We start from the raw sequence: 23,033 nt of genomic DNA on the forward strand, positions 1-23,033 counted from the left end.
TATGACTGACTGACCATCTGACCACTGGTCAGAAGGAGGATCATCTGTATAAAACATTGGATGCTGTTTAGAAGAGAATTGTTACACTTATCTGAAGTGTTAAAAACAACATCTTTTCATGAGTAAATATGTTTCTACAAATGGGTGGCAATGAACAGTCTAGGACTAGGAAGTTCATATTTATTAGAAGATAGATTTCATTCAAAATTAATCTCCATCTCTTAATACAATTAGCATCTGTGTTCTTGAACTATGATTAACTCAGTGAATTCACCCTTTCGGCACTCATAAACCTATGTGCTACTACATTACATAGGAATGAGGTACAAACAGTAAAATGAGACTAAAAAAGAAAAATAGTAAAAATAGCTATTGCCCTCTTTAGAATACATGAAGCTTTACAAAGCTTTTGTGACTCAGGCTGTCCCTGAGTCATCTTCACACCATATTCATCTTGCAAGAATGCAAAGTCCAACTTTATTTATGCAAATAAATGTACTTATATTTTATATTAAGATACAACACAGTCTCCTATGCGATAAAAAGACATGTTCCTCATAACTTTTTTTAAAAAAATAATTTGTTTAGGTCTCTTTAAATGATTCTATAAGAGAACATCTGCTAAATAATAGATTTTAAAAAAATTAAAATAACCCCAAGACTCCTCAAACTTAGCATTCTGAAAGGAAAATACTAATTGTTGAAGAAAGGCAAAGTGACTTTTTAACAAGTATGGAGATTAGCACAAATAAATTAAGAATATAAATTAGAAAATAGTATAAAGGAATTTGTTAATGACATCCACTGTTTTAACATGACATACTCCAGGGTCAGTGTCCAGTGAAGGGGACTAGATGAATAATTTCTTAATCCAGCACAGTTAAGTCACAAGTTAGGAGCTTGATAGAGATTTATTGAATTAATAAAACAAATTAGCTCAGTTACTTGAAAGCTGTGATTTAAAAATCAACCAATTTTCAAGAGCTAGTCTTATTTGTTTTTTTACTGATGAGGCAAAAAAGAAAATATTATATTTTCATATTTTGTTATAGAGAAATCTGGGTTCTCATCTAGATACTGACTTTGAACATTTGATTAGATTCAAAGATTTTTATTTAAATAATATTTATTTATTTATTTATTTATTTATATGTAAAACATTTTCTGACTCCATCCATTTTAGGGCTTTTTCCTTTGTGGAGGTAGGAAAGCCCTGTATAAGAAAAAATATCAACCAAGTTTCTTATTTTTCTAAATCTCAGGTGTTGGCATGTCAAAAGCATATAATAAATGTGTGACAAATTTACAAATGATCTGAGGAATATGAAATTAGTTAAACATCCTGAGATTAATAAGCTGTATTTCCTCTCTTTCTGGTTCCCACCAGCTATATTCAATTTGTAAAAATTAAATGCAGTGTTGTTGTTATTGTTTAAATTCAGCATAGCAAAATGAGATTAACATTTAAATCCTTAAAGTTTTCAAACGAAAATTTTCAGCCACCTTTAAATTTAGGGTCACAATGTCATATCACATAAGCAATCAACTGCTTTCCTTCTAGCACCACACTGTGATCTGAAAAACAATCCAGTGTTTTCCGATGGTTCAGATTCAGGCTGTGTGCAGTGAGATTATTTTGATCTAGTTGTGTCAGGTTGACTTTTTCCATTGTGTTACCCAGCAGTGTGGGCTAGATTTGTTGAAACATGTCAGTTTTCCAACTCTGTGACTTTCCGTGTTATTGTGAATCTCTCTGACAACATACAGGTAATTTATACTTAAACTTCCTATGATCTCTCTCTTCATCACAATGATGTTATATAGTCTCATTTGCCAAAAATGGAAATAGATGGCCTCCTCCCCACAAAATAGCAATAACCAAACAAACACATGCATTTTTAACTGACTCTACTTGACATAGAGGAGAATTAATGATCACGATTCCAGAAAAAGAGTCTAAGTTCAAAAGAATAATGATGTTTAGAATGAAAAAGAATAAAGTGAATAAGGAATTGTTGTGAAAAAACTTCCTCATAATAGTTGTCTGTTCATTTCCTTAAACTTAAATTGACTGGTTTCTACGTGTCAGTTACTGAGAATACAAAAATGAGCAAGACACAGTCCCTGCCATCAGAGGTTCCCAGAATAGTGGGTGAGCTATGTAAGTAAAGAAAATTCAGGGAAGGTGACTTACGAGGTCAACCTTGAAGAAGTAGGATTTATCCACAAAGGAGATGAACAATGGGTATTTGGGGTAGGGGTGGGGCAGGTAGGTAGACTAGCACAGAGATATAATAGTGTATGGAATATTCTGGAGGCAGAAATTATGTGCAAGTAAAGTATTGGTGATAACCAATGAAGTAGCGGAGAGGGTATTAGACAAATAGGTTGAAGCTTTGTGATAAGGCCTTTAAGACATACTAAGGAATTTATTTTGAAGAGAATGGCGAGCTACTAGGGATTTTTAAGTAAAGGGGCAATCCATTCATGTCTATGTTTTTGAGAAGATAGGTGTGTTGGTCCCAGGGTGGGAGATGTGTTGGGGAGTAGACCCTAGAGGCAGCAGAACAACTGGGAGACCATAGTAATACCCAAGTGAGATGATGAAGAACTGAAATAGAGCAGTTGCAAGGAGAATGGAAAGGAAGGAATATATTTAAGATAATTTTTAAAATGTGGAGATACTTGGATAAAGGCCAAGAGAAAGTGAGAGGAGTCAAGGTCAACAGCTGTCAGTGATGGTGGTGGGGTGGATTAGAGAGACTGAAGAGATGACTAAGGAAAGGGGTCAGCTAGGGACAAATAAAAGGACTGTTAAGTATTGTTGACAGCTCAAACAAGGTTGGGAAACATGAATCCTCCATGCACTTGCAAATTTCTCCAAAAGGCCACAACTCAAACTAAAAATCAGAAAAAGTACCCCAAATCATCAATGATGTTAGCAGACTGCCTAACACCTTCTTTAGCACGAGTATATTAAAAAAATGACTATACAAGTAGTAGGGTGAATTTGCTTTTCTGGTAACAGTAATGAAATAATTTGGACTGACACTCTCACTAACTAAAGATATTTAAAATATTGAAACAGCAAAGAGCTAATAAGAGGGTGAGGTTTTGACACACAGAAATTTGGAAGACCAGAACTCAAGAGAGGCAGCTTATCTTTGAAAGCTTGGGCCTTTGGGCATATAAGTATCGGGAACAACAATCTGTGAAACCAGTTGCACTTTGGGTAGCCTTATGGGTTTTGTGGGAATGTCAAAGCCCACGGTCCTCAGATGAGGGCATGAATAAACTAACACAGCTTTAACTCGGGAATCTCAAAAGGCCATATCTTCCTTCAGGGTAGGAGTGAACCCCCCCAAAATGATTCCTCACACAGATTTGCAGCCTTGTTTCTTACACAGGGGTCATTCAGGAAACTTGGGTGTTGCACTTTGACAAAGAAAATTCTGGTCTGATATTGCCCACAGGTGCCTGCCAGAAGCAAACCAAAGTCCCCTCTGGAGGAAAACATCATCCCCACTAGGTCTCAATTTATTCTTACAAGTGATTTTTAAAATACATTTCCAACAGATAGTCAAAGATATCTAAGCAACCAAGAAAATAAGACACCATGAGTAAAACTGGCAGTCAAATCGAGTAATGCTTGAGATATTAGAATTAGCAGACATATATTATAAAACTACATGTACTATATTCAACGAAATAAAGCCCAAGATTGACAAATTTCAGCAGGGGACTAGAAACTATGAGTGACACGACAGCAGTAGAGAAATACTCGTCCTTGTCAACACTATTTGACCTCATGGTTTAAAATTCTTGCATTTTAGAATTTAAAATTTTGTGCTCTCTTTTGGTTTTCTTGTGACACACTGAAAACAAAAACAAAACCCCATACTGAAAAGCCTGATATAATTTTATTTATATGTATAATTCAATCAGAAATATATCAGTTGAGTAAAAGTCACCTGGAAGTGTGTTTGTGTGTGTTCACATGTATATGGTGAGCGCACACACGCTTGCACTCACAAATTTCTTGGAAACACCTACGATTTCTGCCAGGCTCACTCCTACTATCAACAGATCAGGACTCAGCTGGGTGAAGCAAGGGGAACAGGAGTCAATGTCACTGGGGAAAATTTACAAAGGTACCATCCGCTTGTAGAGAAATGAAGTGAAAATTCACTGCAACTTTCTGGAAGATAGGTCTTGACTGCAAGAAAAAAAGGGTATTGAGCGGTGATATTCCTCAGGGGTCCGGAAGGATAAGGAGGACTGGAAGGGGAGAGGTAAAGGGGGCAGAGAAAGGAGGGTGGGGACGTCAAAACTGAGCCCTGCCAACTTCACATTTGGTTTTGGTCTTGCTAGATCATTCGGTAGTTGTAAAATCAAGTGACTCTCTCCGTATAATGCTCATTTTTCATTTTAGAAGCATAATGCAGCGTATTATTTATTCTTATCAAAACTGAAAGATCCGTGTTAAGTCATTCATTGTTTGTACTTCGTTTAGCCGACTTAGTTCATTAGAATCTGGTCTATTTGACAGAGCAAAATCCAGCCAGTTCCATTTAACAACTGTTCAGCCCCACGCTGTAATAAGAACGTCAGCAGATTTATTTTCCCCATATAAAGTAGAATTTCCAATTCACACCATGTCCTCTGTGACTATTATGGACAGTATTTACTCAGAAGGAATGCTGTGCAAGTTTGGGAAAGCTGTCTCTAAGAGCAGAGCTGAGAGGTCATTCGACAAAATAAGAAACAAAACCTATACATGGTCAAAACATGAAGAGAACTGAAGTTTGTCATTCTTTCTTTTAAAGAAAAAAGTTTGAAATCCTTAAAACACAGCGTGGTAATAGCAAATAAGACAACTCTCCCTCCTCCACTCTCAAGCTTCACATAATCAGAACGCCTCCATTCACTTAGCAAATATCAGCGTTTTGGAGGAAGAGAACCTGCTTGGAATTAATGAGGCGACATCAAAAAATAACTTCTATTAATAAATTGTTCTCTTCAATGGAAAACTGCCTATTTTTTTTCTCATTTTTTAAAAAAACAGATTATCTTAAAAAGGCTCCTTATACACTTCGTCCCACCTTTAGACCACCTCTTTTTCCCTTCTTTTATTTATTTTCCTTTTTCATTTTTTAAATTAGGAAGGGTCACTGTGCCATGCAAGGAAATCCCTCCCCTCACAATAAGACAGTTGCAACCAATGGCATCGTAAACCCAGTGACATTCAGTGGGGGTAGTGACATAGAACCACTGACATTGTAATTCAATAACGGCAGCGTGTTTAAGGAATTAAGGGAGGAAAATGTAAGTAAGGCTAATAAAGCAAAACTGAAGTGACAGACATGCAAAGTAAATTTCAAAACTAAGCTGAAACACTCTCTTTCTGCTGCATAACTTGTAAAATGCCAAATATCTCAAGAAAGGTAAGAAAGTTACAGTACTGGAAAATCTTCATGATCACTTTTTCATTTACACAAATACAAAGAAAAATTCAACGTTAACCTTCCCAGAGAAGCGATGTGCCTTAAAGCCAATCTTTTCACTTACCCTAGAGTAGGTACACCAGGAGCTCCCAAATCCTTTTCATTCCAGGACATCCAGACCATACATGAATTCTTAGCACAGTCACTTGAAAAACCAACTTTGGCCAAATTGTTAATTACTACAGAGATCATAACAGAACTCTCTCAAATTCTAGGGAGCGATAGGAGTTTAAAATCCAGCTTCTAGATCCTGGTGTATACTGTGTCTATCTTTAACTTGAAAATGATTTGGTTTCACATTCCATTGAAGTCCCACTGGCAGATGCCTTTGGTAAGCTCACCAATGGCAGGCGTTCAAACGCCCTCCCTCCACCCGCCTCCTTCCTCTGACTGAGCTTCCGCTGCTGCTACATCTAATGCCCATTTACTCAGCTGTCTTTTTACCTGTCTCTGTGTGGGTAAAAGGAGATGCTTTCATTGATGGCTATTACAGAAACACTTGGAAACTTCAGCTCAGCCTGAGGACTCACTGTGCTTTTCCTCCTGCCGTCCCCTCCCCCCTTCTTACTGCCAGAAACCAACTGACTTCCAAACTTGGCTGTCTGAAAAAGAATGTTCTCTGATTGGCATTCCTGGAAGCAGAAAGCAAGGCAGCTCAAGTTTTGTTCTGTTGCTCTGCATGAAAAACTTCCCCAGGTACACATAATATGAACAAGTAAGTTTCCTGGACTTTTTTTCTTAACTTTGAGAAGAATGGAGCGAATATTTGGGGGCATTACAGATATCTTTGATGTCACACAGCATTTAAGTTTTAATATTCACATATAATTTTACCCCAAATGGCTATGCGTGCAGTAAAAAAGTGAAATGGCAAATCTTGTGTTAAAAGTTGAATTTCCTTATTAGTCAATGAGCTGGGACCCCACTGTGGGAAGAAACAGTCATGCTGCCTGCTTGACAGTATTCTGGAGCGCAGCTGTTCAATTCCATGGCTTTTCTGTGAGAGAAGTTCATAAGAATTGTGGAAAAACTGATTTCAATTATCCTATATTATATATTGCAGACAGCAGGAGAAGAGGGTGCAAAAAACACTTCTATCTCCCTGTCAAGTCTTCTTTTCCAGGACTGTCTTGCAAACTGGTGAGGATTACACATGCACACACACACACAGGCACACACACATACACAAACACACACACATACACACACATACATACACACATGTGTGAACAAACAAAAACGGAGTGAATGGAAATGAGAAAAAGATACGTTTCCTCAAACAGGGTCGGACAAGGATTAATAACATATAGTCCCTTCAAATCACTACTAATAAAGTTGTGTTTAATATTTATTTAGTGGCCACTGGGGCCAAAAGTTTTGCTGTTGTAGCAAATAACGTACCTCTCCATGTTTAAAAGAGTGAATTTATTGTATGCCATTTTATGGACCAGACAACTTCTTGAAAGGCCCGAGAAAGTGTTTATCATTTCGGCAATCAGACAAACCACAAGCCCAGGCATTTTGGCTTTCCAAATTTCATCTGGCTGTGGCTGCCAACTCTGGGCAACTGTCAGCTGGCTGGGCTCAGGGTAGTGGTGTGGTCGCAGCTGCTCCCTGCAACTTGCACACACATCTCAGAAATATTCAGCAGCAAAAGGTTGACTCCAAAAAGGCTTTCACTTTGTTTGTTTGTGGTTGGTTTTACATTTTCTCTTCCAGGTGGTCTTATACCACATCTGAAAAAGACCATGTTAGGGAACCACGAGGAAACACTTGATTAACTGGCATTATGTTACTAATTTACTTTGGTGATATTCTGATGCCCAATGGAGATTGGCATCCTACCAGCTCGCTCACTCCTTAACCCGTTACTAGATGTCCTTTAAAAAAAAATTCAAAGAAGTTGGTAGAGGAGGAAGAAACTTTCCTTATTCTTACTCCCAAAATTGATTGTCTTAGGGACATTCAAGCTATGTGCAATGCTGATAGATAGGCATATCCAGATTACTTCATAAATAAAGAGAAAAGAATAATCACTCACCAGAGAGCACATGTCCCTGTGCCTGTGTGTCTTCTTCCCTCTATCAAAACAATCCTCCCCAAGGCTAATGGATGGTGTCAAAACACACGTGAACTAGGACAAGAGGACGGGGTCGGCGGTAGGCCATCTGGTTCACATTCAGCCACGCTATCCACTTATGTTGTATCTCTGAGTGAACACTAGCATGTAACTGATGCTCAAGAAATATTTTTTGAAACTGAAGAACTGTTTATGTAAAAGTATATATTTTAATTTATGGAAAATTGTTATATATTGGCTCACTGTATATCTATCTTAATGGTTTGGGGAAAAAATTATCTCTTTTCAAGCCATTAACCAAAAGATTATATGGAAGTTATATTAGGTACTGAGTCCCTTTACTGAAGAAAAAAAAAATCAAAAATTTTGTGTCTGTGAGAGCGATTAGTTCTAAATACCAAAATGGAAAATACTGCTAAGATCATTCCTGTTGAGTTTGCTGGCTTCTAAGAAAAACAGAGGAAAAAAGGAAATGTTAGGTCCTTCTAATATTTCATATTAGCTAGTGAATTGTAATCATTTTCTTTTTGAATTGTTACTAGCCATTCCTTATAGTGTAACATTTATCAATCAGATATCTCCTTGGGTTACCAACTTTATCTCCCCTTATGTTTTCATCTGTGGCAATCATGGGAATTCTAGAACAGTCTGCATTAGTCCAACCTCAAGGTTGAGTGAGCACAATGGGAAATTTTTTTCTTCTTTTCTTTTCCCCCTAACCTTCACAAGGTAATTGATAAGATTTATAATTGTTAGAATTCAGTCTTTATCATGAGTAAATGTTATTTTTCTCTTTCATAAGTACTAACGCGAGAGTTAGGATTTGATCAGAAAAATAGCTTCCAGGGCTTGTTTCCAAAGAAAACTGGGCATGTAACAGGCAAATCAAATACCCTTGATTTATCATGAACAAGCAGTTAATCTGTCCTCCATTCTCCAGAAATAATCTCTATTAGCACAGTTCTGTGGATGGCAAATGCTGGTAGCAGGCTCCATACAGGGGTGAGTAAGGTGTTCAAACTCAGATCTTATGGTTGATCTGTAAGACATCCATGTGTATGAAAAATCTGGGCATTGAAAATCAAGCGGTCCCTGTTATTTTTTCCTTGCTGACATCCCTAAGAGACTAGCATAGGTAATATTCTCAGGAGGATGGTTTTGCAGATGATTTTTTTGGTCTTTCACATATAATATATTTAAAAATATGTATATACTACTTGCTAAATGTTGAATATTTGTGTCCCCCCCCCAAAATCCATATATTGAAACAAAATCTGCGATGTGATGGCGTTAGTAAGTGGGGCCTTTGGAAGTTGATTAGGTCCTGAGGGTGGTGCCCTCATTTATGGGATTAGTGCCCTTCAAGCGAGACCTCCAGAGAGCTCCTTTGTCCCTTATACCACGTGAGAACACAGCAAAAAGGTGGCCCTCTGTGAACCGGGAAGTAGGCCCTCACCTACTGAATTTGTTAGTGTCTTGATATTGGACTTCCAGCTTTCAGACTGACATGGATCTTAAATCTACAGATATATTTGGTTACATAAACTTTTTTTTTTTTTTTTTTAGGACACAAAATTTGCTTTAAATGTTTTTTTGGGGGAAAGGACACCACATGTCTAAGTCAATGCTAATTGTTTTGTTGTGTTATTGTGGTTGCTAAAATTGTTTTCTTTGGAATGGGTAAGAAATCATCTTCACCCTTTTCTAAATAAACTTTTTTGATCAGTTTCCTCTACTTGCATTTCGTTTCCTGTATCTCTCTCTGTTCCCAGGATGGGTATCTATTACAGTCTCCTGAGATGAGCTCTATATGTAAAGTGACAAACCATCCCAATTTTACTGGAACTGAGAGATTTCCTAGTATGCAGGATTTTCAGTGCTAAAACCAGGAAAACCCCAGCAAACCAGGGTGAGTTGATCATTCTATATATGTAATCTGGAATTGTTTATGTTGTATGTATGCTTTTGACAAGGATAAGACTTTTTATTAAGAGGTGTTTGGCCCAAGTAGACAGATACTCCAAAAACATGGATTTCTTTTGCCTTTACCCCTGGCAGCCATGCAACCTGGGACAGGTCAAACTCCAAGGGCTACTATGTCCTCATCTTTACAATGAGAATAATAATATATATTTCAGAGTTGTTACCAACCTCAAATGAGATATGCATGTAAAATATGTAGAATATATAAGATATATAAAATGAATAAATCTGTATTATATGTTTTCCTTATATAAAATTATGCGTAGTTATTTTTCAAAGATACTTTTAGTTATGTTAGATTGAGGAATAATGGAAGTCCACAGATGAGGTACAACACTTCACACCGTGTATATGGGGTGGGGCGGGGGAGAGATAGACATTGGTTGACTGAGGGAATAGCTTTCTTAGTAGTGTCTGTTTCAGCATATGATTTTTTAAATTCACCAAGATAAGGACGTTTTGTTTTTGAGAGGCTCAATAGCTCAGGAAACAACCAATACTCCATGTTTACAAAAGATTATCTTCTGTGTTAAAAATAAAGATTTTATTGAAGAGGGGAAAATCGGAGGGGGAGAAGAACCATGAGAGACGATGGACTCTGAGAAACAAACTGAGGGTTCTAGAGGGATGGGGGTGGGGGGATGGGTTAGCCTGGTGATGGTATTAAAGAGGGCCCATATTGAATGGAGCGCTGGGTGTTATATGCAAACAATGAATCATGGAACACTACATCAAAAACTAATGATGTAATATATGGTGATTAACATAACATAATAAAATAAAATTGAACTGTCAAAAAAATAAAGATTTTATTTGTATCTTTTTCTTTAAGCTAGGGTAGAGATATTTTTCTTTTGTGGGACCAGAATCAACCCCAGAATCAACCCAACCCTGTGGGACCAGATTGCATTAGAGTGCAATCATTTTTTTTAAATGCACTTTGATCTTCTATATTTTTTTAAAACTATTTTATTTATTTATTTGAAAGAGAGAGAGAGGGAGAGCACGAGGGAGAGTGAGAGGGAGAAACAGATTCCCCACTGAGCAGAGAGCCCGACACGGAACTCGATCCCATGACCCTGGGATCATGACCTGAGCTGAAGGCAGATGCTTAACCAACTGAGCCAACCAGGAGCCCTTAGAGTGCAATCATAAACATATCCTTCCCTAGACAAAACTAGAATGTCCAAAGTCATCCTTGGGCTAGAAAGATACCCCTGTGTACCACTTATTTGAACTCTGGCAATGTATGTCATACTTGATGCCTCTAAGGAAGTGAGGGTACAATTTGGTTTGGGAGCGAAACAAGCATGTACTTAATATCATCATTTCAAACCTATGCAAAATTTCATAATCATAAGTCTGGCCCATATTTGAAACACTAACAAACTGGTTCTACTCCAAGCTTCTTGAGATTTATCAAGAGTTAGAAATGGGACAATTCTGTTTTGTGCAGTAAAAGGAAATGACAAGGGATAGGGAGACTGGATCAAGTCTGATAGTTATTATATTCAGCTTATTTGTCTGGGAGCAGTTTTTTCTCCAGATATGCACATGGCTAATCAGTGCTTTTCAAACTTGTTTGTTGTTGTTGGTGGTGTTTTCTATGGAACCCTTTGTTCAAAGGAATTAGTTCACGGGAAACTTAACAATGACAAGGCAGAGTGCTCCTTTAGCAGAGACTCATGTGGGAGGCTGACCCAGCTCCCTCTTCTACAAAGCAGTCCCTGCGGAAACATCCATGAACCTGGGAAGCACAGTTTGAAAACCACTGAACTCTAGTACTTATCGCATTCAGTTTTTTAAATGTAACTTTCATATATTTAAAAAAATTCGTGCACATATTTTTAAAAGCCATGTAGATTGATAGAGCTTAAAAGAATGTCCCATCCCATCCTTACCCCTTCCCATCTGTAAATCCCGGAGGCAACCACTTTCAACTCTTAACTGTTAATTATTACAATCACTCCATATTCCTAAATGATACTCGATACTCTCATACGCTTTTTAAAATTTTTCCAATGTTGATATTATCTATTGGTCTCCTACTAAATCCTTATCTTTAGTTCTTTTTTTAAAATTTTTTTCTATTATTATGTTATGTTAATCACCATATATCACATCATTAGTTTTTGATGTAGTGTTCCATCATTCATTGTTTGCGTATAACACCCAGTGCTCCATGTAGAATGTGCCCTCCTTAATACCACTTCCTCCAGCAGGTGTGCTTTTAATATCTCTCTCCCTCCCTGCCTCCCTCTTTCTCATTTACACACACACACACACACACACACACACACTTTCCTTTCCTTAATCTTCCCAATTTAGATACAAAACAATTCTAGGTGAAGCACTAATCAGTGTTTACATTACCTTGGCTATGCATATATTGTTCACATGTAAACCACATGGGATTTATGACTCCATTTCCTTTCCTTCACTCAGTTGTTTTTTTCTCTGACATTGGTAGTTGTGTCATATTTTTGTGTGCTTAACTTTTATTTGCCCATCATTACATTTTTTTCAAACTCCTCATTAAATATGTAACATTCCTCTTCATATACACAATTATGTCAACTATATTTTTCAGGCCCCCAGCCCCACCCTGAGGTCCTTACTGTGGCGACAGCACTCCTGAGCTGTCATCCTGGGACTGCCCCTTGTAGCTTCCTGAGAAAGACACTTAGGGCAAATAAATTTTTGGAGAACTTGAATGCTTGAAAATATCTTTATTCTTTTCTTCCACTTATTGCTAATCTGACTAGATACAGAATTCATTGTTTAGAAATACATTTCCTCCAGAAATTTCAAGGAATTTCTTCATTGTCTTTTAGTTTTCAAGAGGTCATTCTGTTCCTGATCCATTTATTATTTCTTCTTCTTTTTTTAAGATTTATTTATTTAGAGAGAGAGAGAGAGAGAGAGAATGAGCAAGGAGGGGCAGAAGGAGCAGGAGAGAGAATCTCAAGCCGACTCCAAGCTGAGCATGGAGGCTGACACAGGGGAACTCAATCTCTATCCTGAGATCATGACCTGAGCTGAAACCTAGAGTCGGTAGCTTAACTGACTGTTCCACCCACACCCCTATTACTTCTTCTTTATCCCTGGTGTTCTAATATCTCATGACAGTAAACTTTGGTGTGGGCCTCCCCTCCCAGCCCCAACTGATTGTGTTTGCAACTCGAGGGATTTTACTCATATCTTCCAATTCTGGGGAAATTTTATTATATTTCTTAAGTGATTTTTTTTTTTTTTATTTGAGAGAGAGAGAATGAGAGACAGAGAGCACAAGAGGGAAGAGGGCAGAGGGAGAAGCAGACCCCCTGCTGAGCAGGGAGCCCGATATGGGATTCGATCCCGGGACTCCAGGATCATGACCCGAGCCGAAGGCAGTCGCTTAACCAACTGAGCCGCCCAGGCGCCCCATTTCTTAAGTGATTTCTGAACTCTATTTCCTCTGTTATTTTATTCTGAAACTAAACTCCTTTTAGTGGGATGTTGGACCCCTTAAACGGAGTCTCTAATTTTACTATTTGTTCTCTTCCACTACTCTTACTGTCACCTCCTCTCTGGAATAATACCACATCTCTCTTTTGCTGAATGTTCTATTTCTGCTAACATGTTCAATTTCTAAGAATTCTATTTGTCTCTCATCATTCCTTTTTAAAAACACCATGTTTTGGTTCATGGATACAATTTCTTTTCTAATATCTATGAGAATATGCATTTTTTAAGCTTTCATTTCTTCCCTGTAGTCTTTGTTTCCTTCAATTTTTTTTTAAAGATTTTATTTATTTATTTGAGAGAGAGAGAGAGAGAGAGAATGAGAGAGAGCATGAGGGGGGGAGGGTCAGAGGGAGAAGCAGACTCCCTGCCGAGCAGGGCGCCCGATGCGGGACTCGATACCGAGTCTCCAGGATCATGACCTGAGCCGAAGGCAGTCGCCCAACCAACTGAGCCACCCAGGCGCCCTCCTTCAACTTCTTGTTTGTTTGCTTTGGTCTCTTTTATGTTAGAAACCTTCCACCATATCTGGTATTCCCTAGTTATCTGCTTACACAATGTATTATGGGCATTAGGATGTTAATGTAAGGGGATTAGACAAAGTTGAGCCTTTAATGAAACATGCTCAAGGGTAACTAGATTTCTCCCCACCTAGGTAGTCAGATCTTCCAGAGAAGCCCCCTCTTCCAGTGTGCTATCTGGGAGGGACAAGCCCGGTTGTCAGCGTCCTGGAGCAAAGCTAGGTAAGAAGGTTTGAAAGGGAGGTAATTTTATTACTATTGACCATGCAGATTTCGACTTAATCTAACAGATTTTAGTATTACACCTGACCCCCACCTGCCACTCTTTCCAAGATTGCTGGCTTTATAGCCTCTCTAGTTAAGTCACTCCAGAGAATAAGGCACCCCACCTCCTGTCTCCTGCAGGGGTGGAGGAAGGGTAGTTGCCAGGCTGCACAAGTTGCAGAGGGGATTTGGGAGTCCAGCTGTTAAGAATCTCAACCAAGTCCTGTTTTCAGCTCCACATCTCACCCCTAGCTTCCGCAATCCTGTTTGCCTTCACTCCTTGTGCTTACCCAGGTTCTCTAGGGAGTTCCCACTTGCATCTTGTTGGCCTCTCCTCTGCAGGCACCTGGGTTTCCACATCTCTGCTCAGCTAAATCAAGTACCACTTAATCCATTCCCTTGCCATTTTCCAAAACATATGTCAACAGCTCTCTGCTGTTCTATGCTCTCCCATTTTCTTTATTCCAGTTAGTATTTTTTGTTTACTGTCAGTATAGGGTGGCTTTGGGAGGGAGAGGGTGAAATTAAGTATGTATTCCATCCACCATTTCAACTGCAATTCTCTGCCTTCACTCTTTAGCACTCCTTTAAAAAGGGAACAAATTCTCCAACCTCTCCGAAGTGATCCTAACAAATTCGCATTGGTGTGTGTATGTGGGGGAGGCAACATTGCTAAATGAAATATACATTGCTAAAATGAAAACTAAATTCCACCAAAGTATACAACTATCTACATCAGAAATGGTGAAGTATAACATTTAATTAAAATAAAGTTATCTTTTTATTCTAACATAGGTTGTGGTCTCTTATGATAATACTTTCATCATATATCTGTGGAATTAAATATAGGAACATACATAATTATAAATAATTCCTTCATATGCAAAAACTATGTATCTTAAAAAGTGAAAATAAATTTTGTTTGTAACTGAAGTTCTGCTTAAACTATCAATTAAACCATAACCCAGCCAGGACAAGAACATTATCTTAAAATGATATCAGCATTCATTTTGTGTTTGCTTTTGATTGGAAGGCAATGTAAAATCTAACAGCGATGTCATTTCTCTGTTGAGTTGTCATAGTCATTCGCATATGAGTCAAATTTGTGTATTTTGTTATTTGAGGCAAGCTCTGTCTTGAATCATTCTATGCACTAGTTTTGCTCCTTATAATATGGCCATCTAGAGACATTAGCCTTCTAGAAGATATACTGTAGCCTGTTTCTTTTAGAGTATCCCATCAATATTGAAGCTACCTTCTATTCTTAGAGAGGAGATATATACATTCTATTATCTCTACAGCTATAAGAGTTGGCCCCAGGAAAAGAGTCAAAGGTCATCCTTAGCATCCTTTATTTGCCCTCCACATTTGCCCTCTCTCTATGAAGTTTTCCCACCTATCTCCAAAATACTATGTTATCATCAGTACTGCCTTTAAACCTAGCCAAGAGATGGGGGAAGGCCCTGCCCTGGGCCTCACACTACAGAAGTCCTTGCAGTTCAAGTCCTTCTCTGTCTGTGTCTTTCCCCACAGATCTATGAGTTAGAAGAAGAATGAGTGATCCCCTTCTACAGAGTGCTTTGGGTGCTTTGGACCCTGCACTTCTCTGCCAAGAGACCTTGAGACTGCTTCCAGGTCTGTCTTTTCAAGGTGGACCTACCTCTGGTATGCATGCCTTAAATACTTAGGAATGGTGGAAGGATGATTTTTTTGTGGGGAGGTGGATGCAGTGGGTATGAAATAACCCACCAAAGAGTTGAAAACCCAAAGAAACCTGGATAAATTAACTTCCAAAATGGGATTAACCTTTCCTTGGATAGAAGAATTCTATAGTTTTTATCACTCCTAGGGACACAGTGAGAAGAGGAGCACCCTCAGCCCCTGGGGGGAAGTTGAGGATAGTGTAAGAATAACCAGCCCAACTGTTAACAAACTTTTAACAGCTTCAAGTGGGCTGGTATCATAGATTAGAATTTTGAGGCAGCCCAACCACAGAAAGTATCTGTATTTGCCTGACAACTATTTCCTGTAGGCTTTCACTGAGTGTAGTTGAGACAGGCTAGGGCAGGGCAGAAGAGCTGACAAAGATCTACTTTGTCAAAAAAATCTTCAGGGACGCCTGGGTGGTTCAGTCGTTAAGTGTCTGCCTTCGGCTAAGGTCATGATCTCAGGGTCCTGGGATCGAGTCCCACATCGGGCTCCTTGCTCAGTGAGGAGCCTGCTTCTCCCTCTCCCTCTGCTGCTCCCCCTGCTTGTGCTCTCTCTCTCTCTCTGACAAATAAATAAAAATCTTGAAAAAAAAAAAATCTTCATTCCATTCACTGCAGGAGCTCTCCAATGGCTGGAGGTCAGGGCAACATGGTGGAGAGAGAAGTCTTTAGATCTGGACAGTTGGGGACTGGAGTGTGAAAGAGGGAGAGATTTCCTGTGGTTCATAAATGTTGGCTGTTAGGCTAGGCATGAAGACATCTCTGGAGCATTTCCAAGTTCAGTCTAGCTAAAGGGAAAGTCCTATTTCCTCCCTCAATTTATCTAAAGTCAATGGTGAGCTGAATTTAACTAAAGCAATAGTAAAGCTGGGTTCAGATCTAGTATACATATTAGATTATTTCATTCCCCTTTTGCACCTCCTTCTCCATACATTAATGGACTGACTGAGGAAGGAATGAGCCCTTTTCTGGGAATAAATATTATTTACTGCTATGAAAACCGTGAAGGCTGATATACAATAAAAAAATTATAGAACATGTGAAGAAGCAGAAAAATGTGCCCCCCTAATAAAAACAAAAAACAAGCAACAGAAGCAGACCTACAGATGGCCCAGATGTTGAATTTAGCAGACAAAGATTAAAAGGAAAGCTAATAAATATGTTAAAATATATAATGGGAAAAGTAGGGAGCATGCATTAACAGTTGGGGAATTTCAGCAGAGATATAGGTACAGTAAGAAAGAACTAAATGGAGGGGCGCCTGGGTGGCTCAGTTGGTTGAGCATCTGACTCTTATTTCAGCTCAGGTCATGGTCTCAGGCTCCTGGGATCAAGCTCCTAGTCAGGCTCCCCGCTCAGCAGGGAGTCTGCTTGTCTCGCTCTCTCTCTGCCCCTTTCCCTGCTCTCTCTCTCTTTCTCAAATAAATAAATCTTTATAAAAAAAGAGAGAGAGAACCAAATGGAAATGATAAAAATGAAAATTATGGTACCATAAACACAAGATTCATTTAGTGGGTTGAATAGTAGACTGAACCCAGCAGAAGAGAGGATCAGTAAAATTTAAGACAGGTCAATAAAATCATCCAAATTGAAACACAAAGGGAAAAAAAGAGTAAAGAAAATAGAACAGAAAATCTGTGATTGCAACACAATATCGATCGTCTAACGTATGTATAATTGAATGTCCCAGAAGGCTATGAAAGAGAGAATGGGCAGAAGACATATTTGAAGAGGTGAGTGTTTTCCAGAATTTTCTGTCCTAGATGAAAGAAAAAGTTAAAATTTATGACAGGATCTGGCATTTTAAGAATGAGTATGAGGCACTGGACACCTCTTTGTTGGAGGCCAGGTTTAAAACAAAGGTACATGAAATGCTGAGTATGAAGGTAGATATTTTAAAACGGAACAGGTCTCACTTTTCGAGATTAAAATAGACTTGCTAGAAAAAAAGTGAAGGGAAGAAATCTATCCAGAACCAGATGAGGTGATGGTTGATATTACAAGAAAAATATAGTACAGTCATTGAAGGATACATTGGAATCTATCTAATCCCAAGTGACTTAAACCATAATGATCTTAAAATTTATGGCAGAAGAGTAAAACATAACTGTAGATATTGTTGAAGAAAAGTTTTGATAAAATTTCCAATCTTTAGGAAAGTTTAAATCTACTTTCATATGAAAGGAAGGGATGGAAAGAATGAGTGAACTCAATGGACAGGAGGGGTAAAAAGGTGGAAATGCAAAGGTATGTTTGGAAAAATCTCTACATAAGAAGGATTGTCAGATCCAGAGTCTGAATGCTTGTTGATGATGATAGATTTGTTTACTACCCTTGGAGATGACATAGATGGCGGCCACTAGGAGCTGGATATAATAAAAGGGTCAGATCTTAGAGGCCACTTAGATGGGAAGCTTTGAGGACACAAGTATGCCCTCAAGCAAATGCTTCCTTAAAACTTTTGAAAAAATTAATCATATATGTAGCATTTTAGCTAGGGAAGATAAAAGCTTACATATTATGTTAATACTCTTCAAAGCCATTGTGCATCTTTAGAATCAGAAAATGCAAAGATTGAAAATGAGGGTAAATGCTTGACCAGAAACCAACAACGGAACTGTATCAAGAAAATGAAATAAACCTCATAGGAAGTTAACTATACAGGGAGGAAAGAGTTGAGAGAGAGGAGAAATACTCCATGGCACGTAGAAGTACCAGCCATGCCCCTTGAAGAGTCAGATAATTACGGACAAGAATGACTTCCATTTTATTGTACTCTTTAAGTAGTAGAAGTATGAATTGATTAACCAGACCACCATAGCATGAAGAAAAACAAGCATTTTTTCCTGAACAGTAGAGCAACTGGGCACACTTGAAACTTTAAAGGCTTTTTCAGTTTGCCAAAAACTTTCTTTTCTATAGTTTAAGACTATAGTGGAAGTGTGCTCAAGTAAGAATTTATTTGTTTAAAAAAATGAATCTGCCTTCTTTGTCCTTTGCCTGCTCTCATCACGCACATTCGTGGGATGGCACACGTGAGTGCCAACAGGCAGTCATGTGTAAACAGAATAAGGTGACCTATGCCTTCTTTAGACAAATGTAAGACATGTAGACAAATGTAAGAAATCTATCCAGAACCAGATGAGGTGATGGTTGATATTACAAGAAAAATACAGTACAGTCATTGAAGGATACATTGGAATCTGTCTAATCCCAATCTATCTAATCTATCTTCTAGCAGTTCCTCAGTGATATTTGAAGGTGGGAAATTTAGGCATTTAGGTGGATTGGGAGTGGAGGAGTGGTGGTTATAAGGTTTTACGAGACATTTCTGTTCCTGATATGTTTAATCAGAGCCCTAAACTTCTATAGGTAGCTACCACTTTACCTGGCAGACCTCTTTCATGCACAGCTTTGGCTGCCCCATACAGCCTTCTCAACACAGAGGCTAAAGGAGTAAAGGAAAGCAGAAATGTAGAAGCTGAGCAAAAGCTGCTAGGTGCAAAGCTAATTGTATATGTGGAATGAGAACAGAGTCAAAGGGAAGGCAACCCATGTGTGTTAGGGTGCCTACTATGTGCAGAGGACTTTATGTATGCTATTCTGTCTAATCCTTGACATGCTATCATTTAGGCATTATTAGTTCCATTTAACAGATGAAGAAACTGAGTATCAGATTAAATTACTCAGGTTTTTAGGATTAATAAATAAAGGTACATACATCTGATCATATTATCTGCCTGATTCTAAAACTCTAAATTTTTCCCTTGTCTTGAGAAATAAAGAGGTTTCCTTTTTCAAAACAGATTAAACACCTAGCAGTAATTCCTTGGATCTTGAAGACTTGGTGCTGTTCTATTGCAAGGCAAATACTATGGGTGTGGGGACTTAGATCAGTGGGGAGAAATCTTCTTTTCCTTATCACCTAATAATGGGTGAATCTGCACCAGGTTAGACCCTGAAAAAAATCAAAAAGGAGGAAAGAGAACCTGATGAGAGGGAGAGATAGGGTGACATATTCTAAGTTATTTCATAATCTCACTTGAGGCTGTAAGAGTATGGGGTGCTAGAGCAGACTCTGAATTCACATTCTACCTCTGCCAAGTCCCACACTGAGTTACTTAATCTCTCTATACCTGGTTTTCACCTGCAAAAAGATGATAATAATATTTCTCTCATAAAATAGCTATTGTGTGTACTGAATGAGTTATTATATGTAAAACACTTGGAAAAGTTGCTTAGCACATAGCAAATTCAATTAGAGTTCCTATCATCATCATCATCATCATCATTGAGAATTATTACGTGAATCAGAATATTCTCATTTATGCCCATCTTTTACAACAGTGGAAGGTCTGGGGAAAGTAAGAAAAACAGCAGATTTTAATCACCTAGAGAGCTTTCATAATAACAAGATCCGGGCCAAAGTGGACCAATTCTATCAGTCTAGTCAATCTCTGGGGGTGGGTTCTGAGCATCTTTTTGCTTAAAAATTCCCCCTAGATTCTAATGTGAAGCCAGGGTAGAGAACTTCTGCACTATATTATCAAAAACTGATATTATAATAAATATCTGCTCTATATTATCAAAAATAGTTTTTGCTCCCTAATCTTTCTTACTGGGATTGATAATAAATTTATCAGGTTAGTGTTCTGCATATATACCTGACTGAATTTTGATATGATTTCAGGAGCTTGCACAAATACGTTTTATTTCACATGAAGTTAGGGATCATGGACATTAGCTGTAAGCTTTTATAATACAAAGAAAAATGAGATGGGTGTTCCCAAAATAAATAGAAGAAAATCTGATATTAAACTTAACAATTGCTTCGTGACATTTACCATGGCCTGATTCATTTGTGGTGCGTGCGTGTGTGTATGTGTGTGTGTGTGTGCATGTGGCACCCAGCATTACCTAACTATTTTTGGAATGAGGTAGGATGTATAAAGCATTAGTTGTGTTATAAAACACACAAAGGCAGAGTGGCACTGAGCAGGACCCTTTGTGGAAAGTCAGAGACTCGGCATGGTGTAATTCTTTTATTAACTCAAAGTAACAAGGGGATAAAACTCTTGTTAACATCAAAGTGGACACCTATTAAGAGCATCTTGAATTACCTGGTAAATGTGTAACCATTCAGGCTCCCTTATCTGAATTGGGGGCAGGCCATTTATAAACTGATTGAGTCAAGTCTCTGTTTCTGGATGAAAGCACCTTTGAGCCCACAGTGTGAAGGTTGGCAAGACAAAGGAGAATCTATGGTGTTGGTGGTAGTGGTTTTCTATGTGGCAGTACTTTAAAAACATAGTGGATTTAAAATAAAATATAGGTGCTTGCCCTCTTACCCAGAGATCCTCCTATAACAGATCTTAAGTGGGGCATAAATTTGGGTGCTTCCACTGTGCAGTTAGGGTTGAGGACCCCTGGTGTGGTGGAGAGAACATAAACATTGCAGTTAGATAATCATAGGCTTGAAATGTTGCTGTTCTGTTCACTTGATGGAAGGTATCAGGGAACTTAATTAAATTATATAAACCTCAATTTCCTCATCTGGAAAAAGAACATAACATAGTATACCTTGCAGCACTGTTAAGGCAAGGGGCAATCCATGGAAAGCACTTAGCATGGTGCCTGGTGCATGGTCAGTATTCAGAGTGTTTATGAAACACCCCATAACTTTCTCTTCAGTACTCCTCTCTTCTCTGTGGGTGTCCTTCACTCTTCCTCCGGAGCCTGCTCAAAGCCTCTTTCCTGTTGTCCCCATATGGCCTTGCCTTCCACAGAGGCTCTGTCTATTCTTAACCTTCCTGAACATCTTCCCTCGTTTAACTGTATGTAGTACAGGGATTCCCAACCACTGGGATCACCTACAGGACTTTAAAAATTGTTGATGTCTGATTCCTACACCAGCAGTTTCTGACCTGTAATCCTAGCTGCTAGTATAATGCAATGCAATGCAAGTCTGTGTAAATTCTTCAGAATTCTCCAGAAAAATGCTTTTCAATATTGGAATAAAATCCAAGTAATCAGAGACAAGGAAAAATACAGTAAACATTTGGTAAGTGACTTATCCATTGATTCCTTCAATGAGCATTTGTTGAGCCCTTAATCTGTGCTAGATATTGGGTATAAAATGTATTTTAAGACTGTCCCTGTTTTCAATGAGTTCACAATGTAGTAAAACTGAAAGATATTTGTCAACCTTTTATTCAGTGCTTAAGATATAGCTGGTGACATCTGAGATACTGAAGATACAGAAGTGGAAAAAAATCCCCATGCTCAGGAACTAGGTTCCAGTGGGAGGCATTAAAAAAGTATGGTCTGGGACTTTAGTTCGGGGATGTAAACTCCCACCTGAGGATGAACATACGAGAAGGCTTTCTGAGAAGATGGGAGAACTGATTCTTGAAGAACATGGAGTTAGGCAGAGGAGGCAACATATGTGTGATGGTGAATTTTATATGTCAACTTGACTGGGCCACAGTGCCCAGATCTTTGGTCAAGTGTTATTTTAGATATTTCTATGAAGATTTTTTTTTTTTTTTTTTTTTGTGAACAAGATTTACATTTAAATTGGCAGACTCTGAATAAAGCAGATTGTCCTTGAGAATGTGGGTGAGGCTCCTCTAATCAGCTGAAGGCCTTCATAGAATAAAGACGGACCTTCCATGAACAGGAGACAACCTTTGGACTTGAATTGCAATATCCATTCTTCCTGAGTCTCGAGCCTACTAACCCACCCAGCAAATTTTGCACTTGTCAGTCTCCATAATCCTGTGAGCTGATTCCTTAAAAAAAATCTCTCTATGTATGTATACACATCCTATATTGGTTTAGTTTCTCTGGAAAACCCTGACAAATAAGGTATGCACTTGAATCAGATGTATCTTCCTATTCTTCTCAAAACTGAAGTCCCATCCTTGACTTCAAATAGATGCCATCCAACATGATTTCTTCTAACTCCCTTTCCATCTACCCGAAAGGTTCCCCTTTTCTTTATTGGGTCACTCCTTTCCTGTTTCCAAAGACAAGTACTCCCTTTCTTTCCTATGACCAATCTTTCACTTTTGCTGCAGATCCTTCTCCAGCATTCCTCTGTGAGTGTAGTCCAATAATCATCTCCTCTCTCACAGGTACAGCTTCTTCTCTGCTTTCCCTTGAGTTGTGCTCATGTCTTCACAAACTAACACACGTCTACATACATGACTGTTTGTGTGTACATTCATGAACATGACATAATCTCCCAGTGGGCTAGATTCAATGAGGTCAGATCCTGTCGGGCTCTTCCAAGGGAAAGTGGTGCATTGTACGTGGCTTTTCATGGCTGGAATTAACATGAAGGATCAAAGTTCTGTACTGGAGAGGACGTGGACTCAGAAGAGTGACACGAGTTTTCTCCGGCCAGTCAGGAGGCTCGACTGACAGTTATGAACATCACTGAGTAATGAATTAGCACTTGATGAAT

At 38.5% G+C, this 23,033-nt stretch overlaps 1 protein-coding gene and 1 long non-coding RNA gene across 19 annotated transcripts in view; one reads left to right on the plus strand and one right to left on the minus strand.

The window, feature by feature from the left end:
• The window catches only part of DTNA (dystrobrevin alpha), a 342,111-nt gene that overhangs the window by 238,327 nt on the left and 80,751 nt on the right, over window positions 1-23,033 (minus strand). For 15 of the 18 annotated variants that reach the window (XM_034996302.1, XM_034996295.1, XM_034996290.1 and 12 more), the window contains exon 1: window positions 5,569-5,828. The exons of 2 other annotated variants lie outside the window; for them this stretch is intronic. The gene's annotated coding sequence lies outside the window, so the exon portion shown is untranslated. Of the gene's footprint in view, window positions 1-5,568; window positions 5,829-7,545; window positions 7,615-23,033 lie in introns of those variants that run through there. One more of the 18 variants, XM_034996292.1, reaches the window with a different exon arrangement.
• LOC118004763 lies at window positions 5,859-15,440 on the plus strand. The gene is made up of 4 exons (XR_004677677.1): window positions 5,859-6,219; window positions 9,357-9,493; window positions 13,731-13,814; window positions 15,390-15,440. It is a non-coding gene; the product is annotated as an uncharacterized LOC118004763 (long non-coding RNA).

The sequence above is a fragment of the Mirounga leonina genome, unplaced genomic scaffold (assembly GCF_011800145.1).
Source record: "Mirounga leonina isolate KUSES-001 unplaced genomic scaffold, KU_Mleo_1.0 Mir_93, whole genome shotgun sequence".
NCBI lineage: Eukaryota > Metazoa > Chordata > Mammalia > Carnivora > Phocidae > Mirounga > Mirounga leonina.